Below are 22,164 nucleotides of genomic sequence, written 5' to 3' on the forward strand. Positions count from 1 at the left end.
GAAGACCTGCTTCCACTCCAAAAGTGAGTTCTCAGGTGACTGAACAGTCCAATACGGGAATTACAGTCTCTGTCACAGGTGGGACAGATAGTGGTTGAAGGAAAGGGTGGGTGGGGAGTCTGGTTTGCCGCACGCTCTTTCCACTGCCTGTGCTTGCTTTCTGCATGCTCTCGGCGATGAGACTCGAGGTGCTCAGCGTCCTCCCAGATGCTCTTCCTCCACTTAGGACGGTCTTTGGCCAGGGACTCCCAGGTGCCGGTGGGGATGTTGCACTTTATCAAGGAGGCTTTGAGGGTGTCCTTGTAACGTTTCGAGCGGAGTTGAGGTAGAAGACCAGCCATGATCTTATTGAATGGCGGGGCAGGCTCAAGGGGCCGTATGGCCCACGCCTGCTCCTATTTCTTATACTCTTACAAATAGACCTTGTATTTGGTGTACTGAGATGCTGATGATTCTTTTCTCTATTTAAAAAAGCTTTAGCAACAATTATATAACACCCTTAACACGACAAAACATTGCAAGGTGCTTCACAGTTGGGGATCAGAGATGAGGAGTAGTCGGGAGGAAAGGTGGGTGAATGCACGGTAGGCCAGAGTCGGAAAAGCAGAAGCTGAGACATAGGGCTGAAGAAGGTTATAGCGGTCGAGGGGCAGTGTTAACAGTTAAACCCTGTCAGGGTAAATTCTTTAACCATCTCATCATAGTCTTCATGTTTGTCTCCAGAGGTCCATGGAATTCTTTTCAAAGGTTTGTTTGCTTTTTGCCTCAGATGTTGTGGTCAATGCAAGGACCATTGCAACACGGCCAATTTTACATCGGAGACCTTTGGGAATCACAATATTTGTACCGCCCACCCACACTAACCAACACACCCAAATCAGGAATCAAGAATGTATCTCGTTTTGCCTGGCTTGGTTATAAATTATTTTCAAATCTCCATGAGGAATTAGGTCAATGGTTTGCTAAAAAAGAAAGACTTGGATTTGTATAGCGCCAATCACAACTACTGGACGTCTCAAGTGCTTTACAGCCAATGAAGTACTTTTGGAGTGTAGTCACTGTTGTAATGTGGGAAACGCAGCAGCCAATTTACGCTCAGCAAGATCCCACAAACAGCAATGTGATAATGACCAGATAATCTGTTCTTTTGTTATGTTGATTGAGGGATAAATATTGGCCAGGACATTGGGAACAACTCCCCTGCTCTTCTTCAAAATAGTGTTATGGGATCTTTTACATCCACCTGAGAGAGCAGACGGGGCCTCGGCTTACCATCTCATCTGAAAGACGGCACCTCCGACAGTGCAGCACTCCCTCAGCACTGCACTGGAGTGTCAGCCCAGAGATTTTTGTACTCAAGTCCCTGGAGTGGGATTTGAATCCACAACCTTTTGACTTAGAGGTAAGAGTGTTACCCACTGAGCCACAGCTGACGTAACTCAAAGAATGAGTACAAGAAGTGAAAATGGTCAACATGTTAATGCCGCCAATGTTGATTATGGCTCCACTTCTCGTCCTTTCTCAAATTCATTGTCAATTTGCTTTGGGGTAGCAGAAATTGTGAAAAGTGTATATAAATGCAAGTCTTTCTTTCCTTTAAGTGCGGATAGAGACGATTGAATATTGTGCGGAACAAGAGGGTTGTGAGCTGAGAACTAATGGAAAGTGTGATGCTGTGGCAGATTTGATCAAGGATGTATGATGTGAGATCTAAGGTCGCATAAATATTGTGGAGTTTTCCAGATTTTGCTTTGACTGGCGGTGCAAAATCCTTTTCTCAGGGGAGTAAACAGGTTGGGTAAAGCCCATGGATTGTACAGGAAAGACTTGTGGAAAGACTTGGACCAAATGACCCTTTCTTGTTTCAATATTTTCTTATGTTCCTATTAGGAAACAGTTTATGCTGAAGATTCAACCCCAGTTTTTTTCCCCCTGGCTGTTAATTTGCATCAACCAACTTGCGTTATTCTACATTTAAGTTTCATTTGTGTGGGAGGTGAGGAGACGATATTGTCACACAAGCAGTGACATAATTGCACACAATGGGGGTGGATCTTGACTTTGTGAGATGGCGTGACTTCAAATTGAATCAAAAATAGGCAGAGGTGCAAAATGGGCTACCGACTCGTTAGCGCCCGTTTCACACTATCGCACAAAGTCACTGGGGGGAGAAATTCAGCCGCGCCTCATTCGGAGCGCTAACCCAGGCGGAGCGGTAATTTTAGCGCCTTGCAAAAGTTTGCGCCCTCCGACCAGAAATTCGTCATAATCGTCAGAAGAGGGGCGCTAAATCAGCCGTTGCACACCAGCACTGGTGGGTGGGGGGGGGGGGTGAAATAACGAAAGTTTGGTCGGTAAATTTTCCGTACCCATAGCACATGAACTCCGATTCAGATCCCAGGAAAAGCCGAGGCTTAAAGGGACGGCATTGTAACGCACCCATTAAAGATTTCAAAATCACTTTTTCTCAGGTTGAACTCTTATGGCTGTCTGCCGCTGCAAGCTCGGAGGCCCACGCACCGTGCTGTGTGTAAACGTTGCACTGACTGTGACCTCCGAGGGAAGCGATTCCTCAGCCCTTTAAGTATCTGCCAGTTAATGACTCTGCAAGCCTGGACCGATTGTTTTTCCAGACGTTGTTCTTGGCGGGTGCTCAACGAGGCGGCCACACCTAATTAACCGACTGGGGCGCTAGCGCGGGCGTTGCACCAGGAATACGTCAGGATTGGAGCGATCATCAGCAGCCAGGCGCCTGCGGTGAGCCTCTAATGAATTTTCGGTCGGGGTGCTAAACGCTGTGTTCCCGGTTGCTAACCTCTTACGCTCCCATTAACGCCCCCTCTGGCCGCTAACTGAGGTGTTAGGCAACCGAAAGTCCAGCCCAAGAGCTTCCCAATGTGTTGATAAAGGCTGGAAAGATGTCTTACAAGATTCTTCACAATGACAAGAGTATTAAAACAAGCAGAAGGTTAATGGCCTGCCATAAATGCCAAAGCGATACCAGTCTGTACACGCAGAAAGTATAGAGGTATACAGTGCAACTAATAAAGCAGCTTAAAATCTTAAATACTTTGGTGACCATTTTTTTTTTTGAATCTGCACTAATCAAAAAACAGTCATGTTTACCAAACTCTGAGCAGTCTGGTAGTTACGATCTCTGGCCATCACTTTCTCGATCGCATTCAGAGAGCTGGGGAAGACACTGCCTGCTTCCCAGCCAGACATCACTAATTGCACTGGGCTGTCTGTAGCCTTTTTGACCCTTGCTTAAAGGAATGTCTCAGCTGCCACAGTCAGAAGTCATTAAAACTATTTTGGGGCATTCTTCACTCCGTGAGAGGTGCTTTTGTGTTGCGGTAGCTAGGTCAGAGAGGCAGTATCCTTTTTCTGTTTGCCAAGATAGGCTGTTTGTCGAGAGGCATTTTGGAAAAAAAAATCATTTTACACAGCAATGCAGTCACTTCAAAGCATTTCAGAGAATTCTACCTAAATCTAATCTTAAATCATCGTAGCATGCGAGTTTGCATCATTCTGTAAACACTGTTGACTTAAAAACAAATCTGTTCTTTATTCCTTCTCTGTGCTGTGTTTTTGCAGCCTTTTATAAGCCACATTTTGTCATGTTAAGTCTTTTGTGGCAACATGGCCTCACGATAAACTCAGCTGAATTACCCTGAATAAATCTCTTAATAAACGAAAAGGAACAGAATTAGTACCCATATAAGACACAGCGGCAATTGTACAGGATTTCTCCCAGTGACCTAAACAAAGATCGAGTGGAAAGTCTCACTCAGTTTTTCAAACTTTTCAAAGTTATTCCGATCACCGCCATTATCGTGAAGCTTCTCGCACATCTGTTTGTAAAAGAAAGAATTTTTAATTTATATAGCGCTTTTTATAACCACCAGACGTCCCAAAGCACTTTACAACCAGCATTCCACAGTGACTACACTTTTCAAAAAAAGTACTTCATTGGCTGTAAAGTGCTTTGAGACGTCCGGCCGTCGTAAAAGATGCTATATAAATGCAAGTATCTTTTACAGCCAATGAAGTACTTTGTTTTTTGGAATGTAGTCACTGTTGTAATGTAAGAAACGCGGCAGACAATTTGCGCACAACAAGCTCCCACAAACAGCATTGTGATAATGATCAGATAATCTGTTTTTTTATTGATACTGATTGAGGGATAAATATTGGCCCGGACACCGGGGATAACTCCCCTGCTCTTCTTCGGAATAGTGCCCTGGGATCTTTTACATCCACCTGAGAGAGCAGACGGGGACTCGGTTTAATGTCTCACTGGAAGTCAGCACCTCTAACAGTGCAGCACTTCTGCAGCATTGCACTGAAGTGTCAGCCTAGATATATGTGCTCAAGCCTTGGGAGTGGGACTTGAACCCACAACCTGCTGACTCAGATGCATGAGTGCTGCCCACTGAGTCACGGCTCACACATAGCTGGACAAGCTGTTGCTTGAGCAAGTTGAGCATTTTCTTTTAAACTTCTCATGTAAATTCCAAGTCTAGGATTCTGGGTTTTTGCACATTTCCCACCTGGTGTGTTCAGTGGATCTTTTTCATCCCCTATTGCGGGGTTTACACGGAAATGCGGAGATGGGACTGATTTGAATTGATGGTGGGGTTGCGGAAAGCAGCGGGGCTTCGGAATGACCTTGCGCTCCAGCAGCTCGGAGAGGGGCTACATTAAAATAAATGTAGCCCTATATAGGTTGAATATTGAGGCCGCATAATAGTTAACGCCAGTTCTGATGGAAGGGTAACTCTGTTTCTCTCTCCACAAATGCTGCCTGACCTGCTGAGTATTTCCAGCATTTTCTGTTTTCATTTATAACAGTTAAAGGCATTTGCCTTAACACAAATTGAAGTCATTTTCCTAAACCATATTTGAGCACTCCCCTTGGTCCAGTTTTAGGCTTGGAAAAGGTGACAACCATCATTACCATATGTTCAGAAACAATTGAAAGGTTAAAACTGGGTGGGTTTTTTTGTGTTAAAATGTGGTGATTTTTGATGGTCGCGCAATTTGTTTCGGTGGGTTGGCTGATGTTATTTAAGGCCATATTTTCCTCCGCACATTAATTTTTGTAATGAAAAGTAAACACAGATGGAGGACCAATCAAATGCTAACGGGCTGTTTGTCCATTGATACCACTGATCTGGTCATTGGTGCCCCATCCTAAAATGGGCTCACGGACATTAATGAAATGAAATCCCCTCCCTCAGCTATTTGCTCGTTATGGCCCCGTTAATGTTCATTCACAAGAAATGTGTGCAGAACATTACACAGATCTGCCCGCTTGATTGGCACCCCATCCACCACCTTCAACATTCACTCCCTCCACCGGCGCACCGTGGCTGCAGTGTGTACCATCTACAAGATGCACTGCAGCAACTCGCCAAGACTTCTTCGGCAGCACCTCCCAAACCCACCTAGAAGGACAAGGGCAACAGGTGCATGGGAACACCACCATCTCCCAGCTCCCCTTCCGAGTCACACACCATCCTGACGCCGGAAATATATCACCATTCCTTCATCGTCACTGGGTCAAAATCCTGGAACTCCCTTCCTAACAGCACGGTGGGAGCACCTTCACCACACGGACTGCAGCGGTTCAAGGTAGCGGCTCACCACCACCTTCTCACGGGCAATTAGGGATGGGCAATAAATGCCGGCCTTGCCAGCGAAGCCCACATCCCAGGAACAAATTTTTAAAGAAGGGCCCCAATTAGTGAGATAAACTTATAGGACTTTGGGCATGGCACTGGAATACTGCACACTCAACAGCTGGATTTGTGAACTTTTTAGTCATTTATACGTTAAGTTGAGAAATGTTAAAGGAGCTATGGGGAGGGTCAAGGTCCGTGTGCAGGTTAACCAGGGTGTTCACCTGGTGTAGCGGGCAGGTGGATCTGAATGATGCTGGAATAGCGATGCTCTCCAACACTCCAAGGATGCTTGTACCACTCTTGCTAAAGCTACAGAGAAATTCCATGACACTAAAAATGTTAATACATCCCTTAACTTAATGAAGAAATAATGCCACAAGGAGGAGCTCATTCTGGAATTCACATTCTGGTAGCCCAGACATTCACTGCTGCAGAGAGGGGGATTTAAATGAAGGACCACCCATCTCTTTGGGGCACAGACACAAATGGGATGAGCGCCTATCAATGGCATCCTGCACAAGTGCTTTAGGATCTCCAGTTCAGTCCTAAGTGCAGTGTTAAGCTAATACTATGAGGGGGAAATTCGCTACCTTAACGCCTCCAGTTAGCGCCCGGTGGGTGCACTAACGGGCCGCTGGGGCAGTAGCGCTGCGGCGAGACGAATCCAGTGACACACCAAATCCAGCACCCCCCCATAGTACCGCTGCTGTGATGTAGCGCCGGGGACTTCAGGGCCAGGCAGATCGCGACATCAGTGAGTGTTCAATGCTCACTGGGCGCCTGATCTGCAAAATTCATTGTCGACCCTGCCTTAGTGCCTCGGCCCGACAGCGACAGGGAGAGGAAGCGTCAAGCATGCAGATGCTGGCTCCAGGGGCGTCACTTAAAGGGATCATGAGCAATGAGTTGCAGCTGTCAGGATATTTAAATGGAGAAAAATTGCAAAGTGCTGCAATACAGAGGGACCTGGGGGTCCACGTGCATGAAACACAAAAAGTTAGTGTGCAGGTACAGCAAATAATCAGGAAGGCAAATGGAATGTTGGCCTTTATTGCAAGGAGGATAGAGTATAAAAGCAGCGAAGTCCTGCTACAACAGTACAGGGTATTGGTGAGGCCACACCTGGAGAACTGCGTACAGTTTTGGTCTTCATATTTAAGGAAGGATATACTTGCATTGGAGGCTATTCAGAGAAAGTTCACTAGGTTGATTCCGGAGATGAGGGGGTTGATGTTGAGGAAAGGTTGAGTAGGTTGGGCCCATTCACATTGGAATTCAGAAGAATGAGAGGTGATCTTATTGAAATTTATAAGATAATGATGGGGCTTGACAAGGTGGATACAGAGAGGATATTTCCACTCATAGGGGAAACTAAAATTAGGGGACATTATCTTAGAATAAGGGGCCACCCATTTAAAACTGAGATGAGGAGAAATTTCTTCTCTCAGAGGGTTGTAAATCTATGGAATTCTCTGCCCCAGAGAGCTGTGGAGGCTGGGTCATTGAATATATTTAAGGCTGAGAAAGACAGATGTTTGAGCGATAAGGGAGTAAAGGGTTATGGGGAGCGGGCAGGGAAGTGGAGCTGAGTCCATGATCAGATCAGCCATGATCTTATTGAATGGCAGAGCAGGCTCGAGGAGCCAAATGGCCTCCTCCTGCTCCTATTTCTTATGTTCTGATGTTATTGCTGTTTCACTGTTTCCTTGTCAGTTTGACATTGTGCAACAGTTGAATTCAGTCATTTAAATGTTGTTTGGTCTCTGGACTGTTGTGGCTACTAAAAATTAGTGACATTTTTATTCTCACAACATATCAAAGTGCTACACTAGAATGAGGTTCTGCAGCATCAATGAACCTCTCCTTTAAAAACTGGAAAGGGATTGTGGCAATGATGACTTGCGATTAGACAGCACCTGATATTGCTTTGCGCTTTGAGTGTAATGCCACTGAGGTAGACCATCAGAGCTTGATTTAGTACTCCGTTCCTTTCTTTGAGCAATGAGACTTAATTTTGCGTGCAGCGTGATTCATTAGCGCCTGGCACCAAATCTCAAACTTTTCTACAATCACCGCCCATTGTTGGGCTATAACGAATTTCTCTTCCTGTGAAACTTGAGGCAATCGGGCCAAAGTTGGACCGGATGCACAATAGGCGATATCGCAATGGTCGCTCGCGGTACGTCTTGCCCAATATTCAGTCCCGCTGACGTGACCAGAACTGAGTATCAGGCGTGGCGAATATCGGGCAGCCAACGCGATACCACCTATTTAGCTCCAAGACTAATCTCTACCCCTAGCTGTCAATCCTGATCCGCATGATGTGGCGCTAGCCATAGCTACAGGGGTAGGTGAAGGGCGTGGCTAACGCCCCCAGATCAGGGAGAACTGGATTAGCATGAGCCACACAGAGAGGTGGCAGCGCCAGCCCAGATCAACACGAACTAGCGCAGGACGTGGCCACTGGGAAGAGGACATCAGCCCAGAGCAGTGAGAGGCAGCTGTGAGTTTTCTTCAGTCTCAGCCAGCCACGTAAAATAAAGCCTTTTTAAAGCACGCACTAAAACGCTTTATTGGAGCAGTTAAAAGACACTCAAAAAAAAAGCTCCCATATATAATTAAAACAGATTTTTGCCCAGGCATTGATCTCATCTCAAGTACTCTGCAGTGTTTGCTCAGAAGGATGGAGTTGATAATGTGGATATTTCGCTCACTATGCTGATGTGTGTACTCCTATTTAAAAGCTTTGCTACAAATTTCTGAAGTATCAGCAAGCTGTAACTCATGCATTATGTAATGCACCGCACCAACCAGTACGAGACATCCACACCTGCAGTTGTTGACGTTACTTATTATCCGAGCGAAAAATATCCCTTCCAGCTTTAAAATATGCACAACTTCATTCCTGTCAGCCCCTCGCAACGTCAAGAAAAAAGGAAGTTAATTTACATTTTGAATGCCAAGTACTGTAAGCAGCACAGTACAAACGTACAGCACAGCAGGTAACGACTAGTATTTTATAACACCCTGTGAATAAACTATTAAACTGAATGTTTTCTGCTGAGTTTACTTTGGGGTCAGCATTGGAACTGGGAATTATTGTGCCCTGGTAGATGCAGGCACCTGTAATGAGGGCAGTCACAGGATAATGGCAAAATGGTTCATGGTCGCGATGCGTGGCCCTGGAGCCAGCTGGCATCGTGGGAGGGCAACAAAATCAGCTGGCGCCTGATGTCCTCAGGATAGTTTGGAGGGGCGGGGGAAGGGGGGGGCGGTGGCCAGCAGAAGCCTGCGGATTTAATCTGGAGCCGGGAGCACGAATGAGGCCTGAAACAGCCGTCAGGCTTCTGAGTTGCCCCTGCAATGGGCCAAACATTGGTTTCAGGGGATTAAGAAAGACTTGCAATTAAAAAGCATCTTTCATGGCCGCTGGACATCTCAAAGCGCTTTACAGCCAATTAAGTACTTTTGGAATGTAGTCACTGTTGTAATGTAGGAAACACGGCAGGCAATTTGTGCACAGCAAGCTCCCACAATGTGATAATGACCACATAATCTGTTTCTTTTTGTTATGTTGGTTGAGGGATAAATATTGTCCAGGACACCCCTGCCCTTCTTTGAAATAGTGCCATGGGATCTTTTACATCCACCTGAGAGAGCAGACAGGACCTCAGTTTAACATCTCATGTGAAAGATGGCACCTCTGACAGTGCACTGCAGTGTCAGCCCATACTTTTTGTACTCAAGTCCCTGGAGTGGGACTTGAACCCACAACCTTCTGACTCAAACGTGAGTGTGCTACCCACTGAACCACAGCTGACACTATGGAGGATCCCAAACCAATCGGATGGGAGATGCCCGCCATATAGAAACATAGAAACATAGAAAATAGATGCAGGAGTAGACCATTCGGCCCTTCGAGCCTGCACCGCCATTCAATAAGATCATGGCTGATCATTCCCTCAGTACCCCTTTCCTGCTTTCTCTCCATACCTCTTGGTCCCCTTAGCCATAAGGGCCATATCTAACTCCCTCTTGAATATATCCAATGAACTGGCATCAACAACTCTCTGTGGCAGGGAATTCCATAGGTTAACAACTCTCTGAATGAAGAAGTTTCTCCTCGTCTCAGTCCTAAATGGCCTACCCCTTATCCTAAGACTATGTCCCCTGTTCCCAACATCGGGAACATTCTTCCCGCATCTAACCTGTCCAGTCTCTATAAGATCCCCTCTCATCCTTCTAAACTCCAGTGAATAAAGGCCTAGTTGATCCAGTCTCTCCTCATATGACAGTCCAGCCATCCCTGGAATCAGTCTGATGAACCTTCGCTGCACTCTCTCAATAGCAAAAACGTCCTTCCTCAGATTAGGAGACCAAAACTGTATACAATATTGGACCTTTTAGGAGCCTGTTTTATGCCTGTAAATTTCTACGCCAGCTTCCTCATGAAAAACATTGTGACAATCATTTTTATTCTGCTTACTTATGTGGCCCTGTGCATTAACCTTTACTGGATTCAGATTTTACACAGACATGTAGGCTCCAAAGATCTAGTTTAATAAGATTGCAACAGTTGAAGTAGGAACACAGGAAAGGAACGTGGGGGAGGAGGCAATGGACGCCCCCTCTAACTCAGCACAAACCCCTCATCATCTGACAAGTTTGCAATTTTGGAAAATGTTAATAACTGTAAAATGATTCTTTATACTCCAACATCACATGAATAATTTACCTTTTGTACAGCATATTCACATAGGGGTGCCAACTCTGGTTGAATGTTTTCCTGAAAGTTTCATGACCTCCCATCTCCAAATGCTCAGCCCAGTCAAACAGTGTTTTGTAACCATTCCCAAATTTTTATAATCAAAAAGTGTTCAAAGATAATTAAAAAAGACACATTCCCATGTTGTGCGCTACCTGTTAACGCCTCCAGGGGGTGCTAACAGGGTGAGAAAGAGTTTTCGCCTGGGAGGGGGGAGGGGGGGAAGGCACGACTGATTCCCGCTAATTTGCGGGGAAGTTAGCGAAGGCGCGAATTAAGTAGCACCTCGAGCCGCTGCGCCTCCAGCGATGACGTCATCGCCATACGCGGTAACCCCTTTTTGTCCCGTGGCAGAAATTGGCCAGCGCCCCGTGAGGCCGCCGCGAGTTATGCCCGCGCCTGCCTCAGGGGTCGTGAACCCGAGCTGCGCACCCATCGTGGGGTGAGGCCTAATGGGGAGGTGCGCTGTGCCGCGCCTGCCATTTTTTTTTCTTCTCCGACTCACTGGTCGGGCCATTGCCCGATATGTTCGCGGGGTCCGGGCCGCAATCATGCAGCCTGGCACTCCGTTTCGGTGCTGGGCTGTGGCCACGGCAGCTCATAGCCCTGGTGGCCCAGTGGAGGCCCGTCAAAAGGCCGGCAGAGCTCGCAGCATCCCTCCCCTTTAATGGAAGGGGAGGGGGCGTTGAAACACGTCAGTGCTCCGCGGAGAGACCATGATGTGCCTGGGTAACATCCCCAATCCCGCACCGAGAGGAAGTGGAGCAAGCGACATTGTGTCCCACTTCCTGTGAGGAGCGGTAAGCCGAATTTTGCTTCCAGGGCAGGACTTCTGTGCCGGGCACAGAATGTCCTGCCCTGGAGATGTTACCGCCCCCTACAGGGGCAATAGGGAATTTCAGCCCCAGTTTTTTTAATGTCTCTCTGATTTTTCTCCTGAGTTGCTGGCAGCAGTGTTTGAAAGATTCACCTTGCATTTCTGGAGGGTCTGTAACCCTAGATTCAAATGTGAAAGACTCTACCCTTTTCTTAACTTAACTCAACTTATTACACTTCCACCTGGGTTTAATAATAATGAGGAAAATAAGTGCAGACATTCACTTCCAGGTAAATATCACCTTTTCCAATAAAAATGATCTTGAGCCCAAAAATCTAGGCTGACACTCCAGTGTAGTGATGAGGGAGTGCTGCATTGTCGGAGGTGCCTTCTTTCGGATGATCCCATGGCACAATTTTGAAGAGGAGCAGGGGAGTCATCCCCATTGTACTGGCCAATATTTATCCTTCAATCAACATCACTAAACAAAAAACAGATTATCTGGTCATTATCACATTGCTGTTTGTGGGAGCTTGCTGTGTGCAAATTGGCTGCCATGTTTCCTACATTATGACAGTGACCAGTGACACTTCAGAATGTACTTCATTGGCTGGAAAGCACTTTGGGATGTCCGCTGGTCATGAAAAGTGCTGTATAAATGCAAGTCTTTCTTTCTTACAATCCCAAATGTGTTTTCAGCCATAGTTAAAATGGCCTCTATGTGCAGAAAGGAAATAAGAAAACCAGACCAGACCATCTAGTGGACAAATTACCAGCTCTTATTACCATGTAGGGAATACATTCTCGAACTCACCACACAAGGCAATAGTGCCCCCTGAAATCAGGAGGAGTTATCCCATTCTTGATACTGTAGAGAGCTGTCAGCGTGCTCACTGCTGGCTCTCACTAACTGGGAGGCAGTCTGCGCTCACTCTCTCCGCTTTGAACTGACACGGTTGCTATTCCAGTGACCAATGCTGGAAAGTGTACCTGTGTGGATCTCCGGTTTGAGTTCAACTGTGGTTCTCCCACCAGCATTTGAATTGCGCGCTGACACTCACTGCTGAAGCTCACACATGAAATATTCCACTTGGGTGAAGTATTGGTGTATCTGTGGAACCATACACAAGCATTACCTTCGGGAGCAGACTATCATCATCACGGGAATCATTATCATCATAGGCAGTCCCTCGAATCGAGGATGACTTGCTTCCACGTCAAAAAGTTCACAGGTGTTTCAATGAAGGACCTAATATTCCAGGTCCCGTACTAACTCTTGAAGGGTGGAAGATGCCCGTGCGTGGATTTTTTTAACGTGTGGTGGCCCTTCCACACCAGCCACCACATGGGCTTGACAGAGCTAGGTCTTGGTCCAGTGGCAAGGATTATCCAAGACGATTGGAGATCAGCTCTGCTGCACGGGCCTAGTGCGCACACATATCGCAGCTAAGCCCTCGCCCCTTCTGGGCCCCAATCGCACGCCTCTCCTGGGCCCCGATCACGTCCCTCTACAATCTCTCGCCGCTCCTTCGCCCCGGCCTTGCCGCTCCTGCTGTACCTGCCCACACTCCAATCACCGACCTGGATCTTGGTGACGTCCCTCTTAACTGCCGTTGCTCTCCTGCTCCAGCACGTGCTGCTCCCTGGAGTGGTATGCTGCCACGCCACTCCTTCCGCTCCCCGGCCTGCTCCGATGGTGCTCCCAGGCACCGACCTGCTCCTTGCACCAGTAACAATGCCCCGAGAGGTAACTCAGAGACACTATGCAATGGGAATACAAACGTATGAACATACAAGACATAGGAAAACTTCGAGCAACAAATGACCAGCCGATCCATCTCGTCTATCCCATACAGTTGCGATGCCTTGCACATCATTTCAAGAGACTCCTTGCTCCTTAGGTGCCATGTACTCTCGTGGGAGAGGTGAAAAAAACAGTTCAAAACCTAAGGCCAACTAGGGGAAAAAAACCTTCTCTGACACTTGTCCAGTAGACCACATGGACCATGAGTTATATTATTTGCTACCTGTCTCTTGTGATGATGTGATTTCTGCCCCAGCCAGAAACCAGTCCAGCTCTCTCTGGAAGGGCTGAATTGCCTACTCCTGTAGTTATGTTCCTATGATCCTATATGTATATATTGAATCAGCATTTACCACACAAACAAATTTGTTCCATAGGTCTTAATATTCTTTGGGAAAAGAACCACCAAACATCTATCCTATTGTTCTTCTCCTTAGAGCAGAGAAGATTGAGAGGAGGTTTGATGGAGGTGTTCAAAATCATGAGGGATCTGGACAGAGTAGATAGAGAGAAACAGTTCCCATTGGCAGAAGGGTCCAGAACCAGCGGACACAGATTTAAGATGATTGGCAGAAGAACCAAAGGCGACATGAGTGGTTAGGATCTGGAATGCACTGCATGAAATGATGGTGGAGGCAGACTCAATCACAGCTTTCAAAAAGGAGTTGGATAAGTATCTGAAATAAAAATATTTGCAGGGCTACGGGGAAAGACGAGGAAGTGGGACTAGCTGAGATGCTCTTGCAGAAAGCTGGCACGGGCTTGATGGGCCAAATGGCCTCCTTCCGTGCTGTAACCATTCTGATTCTATGATTTCCTATATCTGTATGTTCATATGTTTGAATTCCCATTGATGATGATGGTGTGCTCCTGAAGGTAATGCTCATTTATAATTTACACGTTTGACTATTGGACTATTGTGTCAGCTGTGGCTCAGTGGGTAGCGCTCTTGCCTCTGAGTCAGAAGGTTGTGGGTTCAAGTCCCACTCCAGGGAATTAAACACAAAAATCTCGGCTGGCACTCCAGTGGAGTGCTACAGAGAGTAGGTCTCCAGTTGTCTCTGACACAAAGATTAGTGGGAAAGCGGGTTGTGTGGAGGACACAAAGAGGCTGCAAAGAGATTTAGATAGGTTAAGCAAATGGGCTAAGGTTTGGCAGATGGAATACAATGTCGGAAAGTGTGAGGTCATCCACCTTGGTAAAAAAAACAGTGAAAGGGAACATTATTTGAATGGGGAGAAATTACAACATGCTGCGGTGCAGAGGGACCTGGGGATCCTTGTGCATGAATCCCAAAAAGTTAGTTTGCAGGTGCAGCAGGTAATCAGGAAGGCGAATGGAATGTTGGCCTTCATTGCGAGAGGGATGGAGTACAAAAGCAAGGAGGTCCTTCTGCAACTATATAGGGTATTGGTGAGGCTGCACCTGGAGTACTGCATGCAGTTTTGGTCACCTTACTTAAGGAAGGATATACTAGTCTTGGAGGGGGTACAGAGACGATTCACTAGGCCGATTCTGGAGATGAGGGGGTTACCTTATGATGATAGATTGAGTAGACTGGGTCTTTACTCTTTGGAGTTCAGAAGGATGAGGGGTGATCTTATAGAAACATTTAAAATAATGAAAGGGATAGACAAGATAGAGGCAGAGAGCTTGTTTCCACTGGTCGGGGAGACAAGAACTAGGGGGCACAGCCTCAAAATACGGGGGAGCCAATTTAAAACCGAGTTAAGAAGGAATTTCTTCTCCCAGAGGGTTGTGAATCTGTGGAATTCTCTGCCCAAGGAAGCAGTTGAGGCTAGCTCATTGAATGTATTCAAGTCACAGATAGATAGATTTTTAACCAATAAGGGAATTAAGGGTTATGGGGAGCGGGTGGGTAAGTGGAGCTGAGTCCACGGCCAGATCAGCCATGATCTTGTTGAATGGCGAAGCAGGCTCGAGGGGCTAGATGGCCTACTCCTGTTCCTAATTCTTTTGTTCTTGTGTTCTTATGTTCTTATGTCCTCCCCAACCTAACTAATTAAAATAATTTGTCAGCGTGCACATAATTGAGTCCCTTCATTATTTTATAGACCTTAATCATATTAGCTCTGTTTAACTTCTCTAAAGTACATAGATCCAGCTCTTTAAGCATATAAACATACAAATAGATCTGTTTGGGACCACATCATGAATGAGTTCCCACAGGTCTCTGTCCTGAGATCACTGTTGTTCATTATTATCATTCATGAATTGGATGAGGATATTAATGCCATCATTCACAAGTTTGCAGATGACACAAAACCATAAGCAAGGCTTAGGAATTTAGACCAAATCAACAGATTGCAGGCCAATTTAGGTAAGTTCAGGGAATGGACACATGTTTGATAGCTGATCTTCAATGTGATTAAGTGCAATGCTATGCCTTTGGGTTTAGTTAATTCCAGGTTTGCTTGTATCATGCAATGGTACCTGTTAAGGTTACAGATCAAGAGAGGGACCCTGGGAGTCATTGCTAGTAAATTATTAAAGACCCAAGAACAGCGTGACAAGTGCATTATTAAAGATCCAAGAACAGCGTGACAAGTGCATTGGAAAGGTAAACGTGTTTTTTGGCCATACTGCTTGGACAAGACAATCCAAAACTAAGAACACCATAATAAGACTGTGCAAATTTTTGATACGGCACAACTTAGGAACAGAGGCAGTATTGTGTCCATCTTTGGTCCCCACACTTGGCTGGGAATATTGAGACGCAGGAGAACGTACAGTTATCAGCATATGCTCAAGGAGCTAAGCCTATCATTAATCGAGAAAAAAGAGGTTTAACAGGGATATGATTAAAGCTTGTAAAGTTATGAAGTGATTGGATGCTATCCAGTTGGATTGGTTATTTGAGATGATAAGAATAAGGAGCATGCATATAACATCCTCAGGCAAAGAGTTACTTTAGAGTTATTGGTCCTCTGGAACAGATGACTGAAGCAAGCAGTGAGCATGGATTCCCTGTGGCCTTTCATAAGGAGCTGAACATGTTCCTGGGAGAGGAGGACACGTCCAGTTATACAGGGTAAGTTGTGGGTTAGCTTGGATTAGAAGGATTTATGGGTTAGTGCAGTCTCTTGGAGCTTTTTCTCGGTTGTCTTGAAATGATTCAGATTTCTGTGTCCTAAACTTATCTACCTCCCTGTAGGTAAGTGCCCAGCTTGTACTTGGCATCACCTCATAATGGCACAGTTGAGACATGGAGCCCACCTTGTGGTGCAAGGTTGAATGGTTATGGTTTGCTTTAGCCTGCAGGCCCCATCACACCTTACTGGCAGTGACTATGGCAAACTGTCTCCATCGGATCTGGCTATTCAGAGAGCCAGATGCAGAACTGTGCAATCGGCTGCAAGGACACCGACAGCTACCATGTGGAGTAGAGCTGGTACAGCTAGTGCCAGCACTGACCAGTTGCTCGCTCACTTGCCCGTGGACCCATGCCTGCACGTTGGCTTTCCTATGCCTTTACTTTTGTCTCTCACCTCTTAGGGGCCGGTTTTCAGCGGCACGCCACCCGTTGCCGCTGACTGCCGCCCACTCCCGCCAGCATTCCTCCTGCAGATCCGCCCAGTGCCACTTTGGAGGTGGCCTGGAGCGGGCGGGAGGGGAGAGCCGCTGGGAAGCGCCCGCTGACGTCAGCGGACGGCCGAGTGGCGCAACAGAGCTCCCGCCCCCCCCCCCCCCCCCCGAGCTCCCAGATTCCTGCGGGCGGGAGTCAGCAGGACTCGGCGGCAGAACAGGGCTGGACCGCTGGCTGGAGGCCGGTCTGTGCCCAACGGTAAGTCTGACAAAAAGGTAAGTGAACATTTAAAAAAAAAATTCAACAGCGACTTACCTGCATAGGATCCCCTGAAGGTCTTCCGATAGTTTTTGTATTTTTTATTTGTGATTGTTTTTTTCAGTTCTTTGACCCTCTGTGGGCCCGACTCCATCCTTGGCGGCATTTGGGTGGGCGGAGGCCTTGCTGAAAATTGACCCCTGAGTACTTTCCCTCTTCGGCCTTAGCTACGGTCGCAATGGGTCAAAATACCTTCTTGACTTTTCCAAAAGGTGCAAAGATTTTTGTCCCCTTCATGCTGCCACTTCCCTTTAATTGTTCCCATTCCTTTAAATTTCACTGATATGCAATTTTCCAGACAGCCACTCAACTGCCTCCCTGCACAATCCAAATTTGCACTTGGAGCCATGAATAATTAGGCAAATGGTCCAATTCAGAGCTGACTCATACCAGCACGTGAAAATCAGCCACAATAGTTCATGGAAATGGGTGGAAGTTACAACACAGAAACAGGCCATTTGGCCCAAGCAGTCTGTATCAGTGTTTACCCTACACATGAGCAAATAGTCCTAATCGCATTTACCCATCTTGTTTCCATTTCCCTTTATCCATCCATCCGCTCTAAGGGGACAGAAATTCGGCCGCGCCTCATTTGGGGTGCTAACCCAGGCCGAGCGTTAATTTTAGCGCCTTGAAAAAGCTAGCGCCCTCCGCCCAGAAATTCGTCAGAATCGGTCAAAGAGTTGACAGGGGCGCTAAATCAGCCATTGCACACCAGAGCTGGGGGGCCATAATGAACGTTTGGTCAGTACATTTGGTGGCCCCATTGTGCCTGCGCCAAATTCTGATTGAGATCCCGGCAAACGCCAAGTCTTAAAGGCGTAGCATTGTAATGCACCCATTAAAAATCAAAATCACTTTTTCTCAAGCTGTACTGTTATTTCTGTCTGCCGCTGCAACCTCGGAGGCTGACACACCATGCTCTGTGTAAACATTGCACTGACTGTGACCTCTGGGGGAAGCGCTTCCTCAACCCTTTAAGTAGCCACCGTTTAACGACTCTGCAAGCCTGTTCCGACTGGTTTTCCAGGCATTGTTCTTGGCGGGCGCTCAATGAGACGCACGCACTGAATTTACCGATCGGGGTGCAAGTTTGGGCGTTGGATCAAGAATACGTCAGGATCGGAGCGATCGTCAGCAGCCAGGCGCTAGTGGTTTGCGCCCCCGATGAGCCTTGAATGAATTTTCGGTCGGGGCACTAAACGCTGCGCTACCGGTCAGTAACCTCTTACGCTCCCATTAACGCCCCCTCTGGCCAGTAACTGAGGCATTAGGCAACTGGAAATCCAGCCCTAAGTCTTGAATGCTGGTATAGTCTCTGCTTCAACCACTAATCTTGGAAGTAAATTCCACAGCCTCACAACACACTTTGTTCTAAATCTCTAACATTTAATTTTGTATCTATGTCTCCTTGTTCTAGACAGTCCAACAACTGGAAAAAGTTTGCTTCCATCTATCCTGTCTCATCCTTACATCAATTTAAAACGCTTCTATCGTATCATCCCATAATCTACCCCGTTGTCCAAGTGAGAAAAGGTCCATTAACTTGTATTTTTTTTTCTTGCATCAAACTTTTTCCGCTTAGATTAGAAAATTCAAAATTTCGATAAAGGCATTGAATGTATTTATTTTTAAGCCTGTCAATTTGCAGTAAATGGAGCTAGGGTCTAGACTGTCACAATATCAGAGGCACCATTGTAGCATTTCGCGTGTCTTACCCAGTGAAGGCCCCGACCCCATTCTTCCATCCCAGCACAGTGCGTGCTGTGATTTTCATTTTTGTCCATGGACTGTATTTTACAATGTGAAAGACCCCGACAGTTTGGAATCGCACAATGGCAATAATGTTATATTGTAGCCCTGCTAGTACTCCAGCCAGATGCAACTGTCTGCTCTGTAATTAAACTATTCCACTGAATGTTGTTAAATCTTTACAATCCGAAAGGGCGATGTTATTATTGGCAAGTTAGCTGCATTATAATTTCGATATATGGTTCCACATTAAAAGGTCTGGCTTTATTATAGTGCTTGAATGAATATCATTTGTCGTTTATTTTTATTTTTCTTGCTTTTTTTTTTCCTTTCCATATTCTCTTTTGTACCATGTCCCATCTACATCAGAGAGTAGAAGTATGGGCCTGCTCCCAATCTAGGAGGTATGGAACAGTGGCCAAGCTGACTTGTTCTGAATTTACCTACCTCCCTGTGGGCAAGTACCCAGTTTGTATTTGGCACCACCTCCCAATGGCACAGTTGAGACTTAAGCAGAAAAATCTAGGCTGACACTCCAGTGCAGCGCTGAGGGAGCGCTACACTACTTTAGGTGCCGTCTTTGGGATGAGACATTAAACCAAAGCCCCGCCTGCCCTCTCAATTGGACGTAAAAGATCCCATGGCACTATTTCCAAGAAGAGTAGCGGTGTTATTCCCAATGTCCTGGTCAATAGTTATCCCTCAACCAACATCACTAAAACAGATTATCTGGTAATTATTCCGTCGCTGTTTCTGGGAGCTTGCTGTGCGCAAATGGGATGCCGTGTTTCTTACATCACAACAGTGACTACACTTCAAAAACTACTTCATTAGCTGCAAAGCGCTCTGTGGACGCTATATAAATGCAAGACTTTCTTTCAACACATGCTGCTGCTTAAATACTACTGTCGGCTCTTAGTCGATCAACTGTTAAAGCAGTTTGCTAATCATCCATTGTAACACACTTTGATATACTTCCAACCAACTGCTGATATATCCAGGATTCCTGTCCAGTAGACAACTTCCTGCCCAAGAAATCATCTGTATAAAATGCCCTTCATATAACATGGCTCTCACACATAATTTTTCATTGGGCTTCCAAACACAGCCCAAGCAAAAGTGGTAGCGTTTTTAATACATTATGGCACACTTTCCCATTGACGCACCTCGCTTCAGACAGGATTATGCTCAGAGGTGCACTTGCACCATATAGGCAGTCGTTTTTTTAGTGAAAAACTTTATATTTATTGAACTTTTTGATTACTTTGTTCTATTCTGGAATGGGACTTTCTGTGTAGACGGCTGGAAAGTGTAACACTATAAGTAGCCATTATTAGAAATGTAATTATTGTGACAAAATAGCAATAAAATGAACAACTGAAATACACAAAACCACTTACCTGACTGTAAAAGGTAAAGGGGATTGATATTTAGCTTCACTGTACGAATTCTTACTGCATTTGTATGAAATTACTTTGCCCGTTATTTTAATAGAAGCGCTAAACTGCTTAAAATAAATGGGCTATCACTGCCGTTAAAACATCAGCCAAGAAATTTTAAATGAACACATTAAGCATTCATACTAATATTTGAAGAACTCTCTAATTCTACTATTACACTGAATGTTGTTAAATCTTTATAATCCTGATGGATTTGCCTTCAATGCCCAAACTATCACTGATCAATAATCCATAATGTGTCGATAGCCCAGTCACAAGAGTGCCCATCCTCAAAACACGAATGCTGTTGACTATTTTTTCACTCTACAGCATCAGACAGATGGGGTGCGAGGGATAGATTTTCCAACAGATTTGTATCTGCTGCATTCGGGTTTTCATGAGCTGCAAGACCCACCCATTTCCCCGCAAAGGTCCGCCATTGGCCGCCGAGAGACTGGGCGGTACTTTGCCTGAAAGATTCCTCTAAAAGAGGAGGTGGTGCCGCTGGCAGCCAAACAGTGGCTTACTCCATCAATCTGGGTGGCAGTGGGCGGGAGCTCTCAATCTCAACCGCAAATGAGCTTGCCGCCCAAGTGCCACCGAGGATAGAGTCAGACCCAGGGAGGGGGGGATCTCTGAAAAGTAAAAAACATTACAAAAAGAAATAAAATAAACACCGGGACACCTTCAGGGGACCCCATCCAGGTAAGTCGTTGTAAAAAAATGTTTTTAAAGATGCTCACCACCCTTTTCTTGCAGATCTTCATACCTACCGTCGGGGTTAGACCTGCCTCCTTGCAGCAGTCCTTCCCCCTGCTGGCGCCGACTCTCACCGACTCTCGCCTGCACCAATCTGGTAGCTCGGCGGGCAGGAGGCCACTTGTGCGACTTGGCCGCCAGAGGACGTCAGTGGGCGGTTCCTGGCGGTGCTCCCCTCCCACCCGCTCCAGCCCAAGTGGAAATTGGGAGCGAGAGAAAAACGGCAGCAGGACTCGGCGGCAGTCAGCAGTGGGCGCTAAGGCCACCAATATCGGGGCCTTGGTCTTTAAATGGTGTCAACTATGCCTCAGTGGGTAGCACACTCACCTCTGAGTCAGAAGGTTGTGGGTTCAAGTTCCGCTCCAGGGATTTGGGCACATAAATCTAGGCTGACACTCCCAGTGCAGTACTGATGGAATGCTGCACTGTCGGAGGTGCCTTCTTTCGGATGTGATGTTAAACGAGGCTCCGTCTGCTCTCTCAGGTGGTTGTAAAAGATCCTATGGCACTATTTCGAAGAAGTGCAGTGGAGTTAATATTTAATTAAACAGTCCTGGCCAATATTTATCCTCAATCAACATAACAAAAAAACAGATTATCTGGTCATTATCACATTGCTGTGTGTGGGGGCTTGCTGTGCGCAAGTTGGCTGCCGCGTTTCCCACATTACAACAGTGACTATACTCCAAAAGTACTTCATTGGCTGTAAAGCGTTTTGTGACGTCCGGTGGTCGTGAAAGGCGCTATATAAATGCAAGTCTTTCTTTTTCTTTCTTTAAATCACAGTTAGTTAGTTCATCTCTCTAACAAGATCTTCAGACAGTGAGTTCCAGGCTTCAATGACAGCTGAGCTGATGGATCAGAGATGTGGAAGAATCTTGAGTATGAGGTGGGTTGACGATGCATGTCTGTTGACTCAGCTTCATGCTGAGGGTAAAAGATATCCAGCGTGGGGAGGATAGGTGGGACAATGCATGGTCATAATTTTTCTGGTTCATCTACCAGATGGGGATGTAGAGAGTGATGGGTTGTCATTTCATCCTCCTCTTGCAGTTGTGAGTGGTACAAGAAGTCATAGCTAGACGTCAAACCAGTGGGGCATAGTCATGCTGTGTGATATTAACATAGGATCGCTTAACATGTTCATATGAAATTCCTTTGTATGTTACTTAACTCATTTAGGATAAATGGATTACCACCTCGGTTTAAAATGTGGACAATGGCAATTCGTGCAATTGTTTTAAACATTTGTCACATGGCACAATTACACCTCGC

At 46.1% G+C, this 22,164-nt stretch overlaps 1 long non-coding RNA gene across 1 annotated transcript in view; it reads left to right on the forward strand.

The window, feature by feature from the left end:
* The window catches only part of LOC139233628 (uncharacterized), a 44,186-nt gene extending 22,447 nt beyond the window's left edge, over positions 1-21,739 (forward strand). The window contains exon 3 of the long non-coding RNA XR_011588190.1: positions 21,676-21,739. This is a non-coding gene — a long non-coding RNA (uncharacterized lncRNA). The remainder of the gene's footprint in view (positions 1-21,675) is intronic.
* The last annotated feature ends 425 nt before the right edge of the window (positions 21,740-22,164 follow it).

The sequence above is a fragment of the Pristiophorus japonicus genome, chromosome 21, assembly GCF_044704955.1.
Source record: "Pristiophorus japonicus isolate sPriJap1 chromosome 21, sPriJap1.hap1, whole genome shotgun sequence".
Classification (NCBI taxonomy): Eukaryota; Metazoa; Chordata; class Chondrichthyes; family Pristiophoridae; genus Pristiophorus; species Pristiophorus japonicus.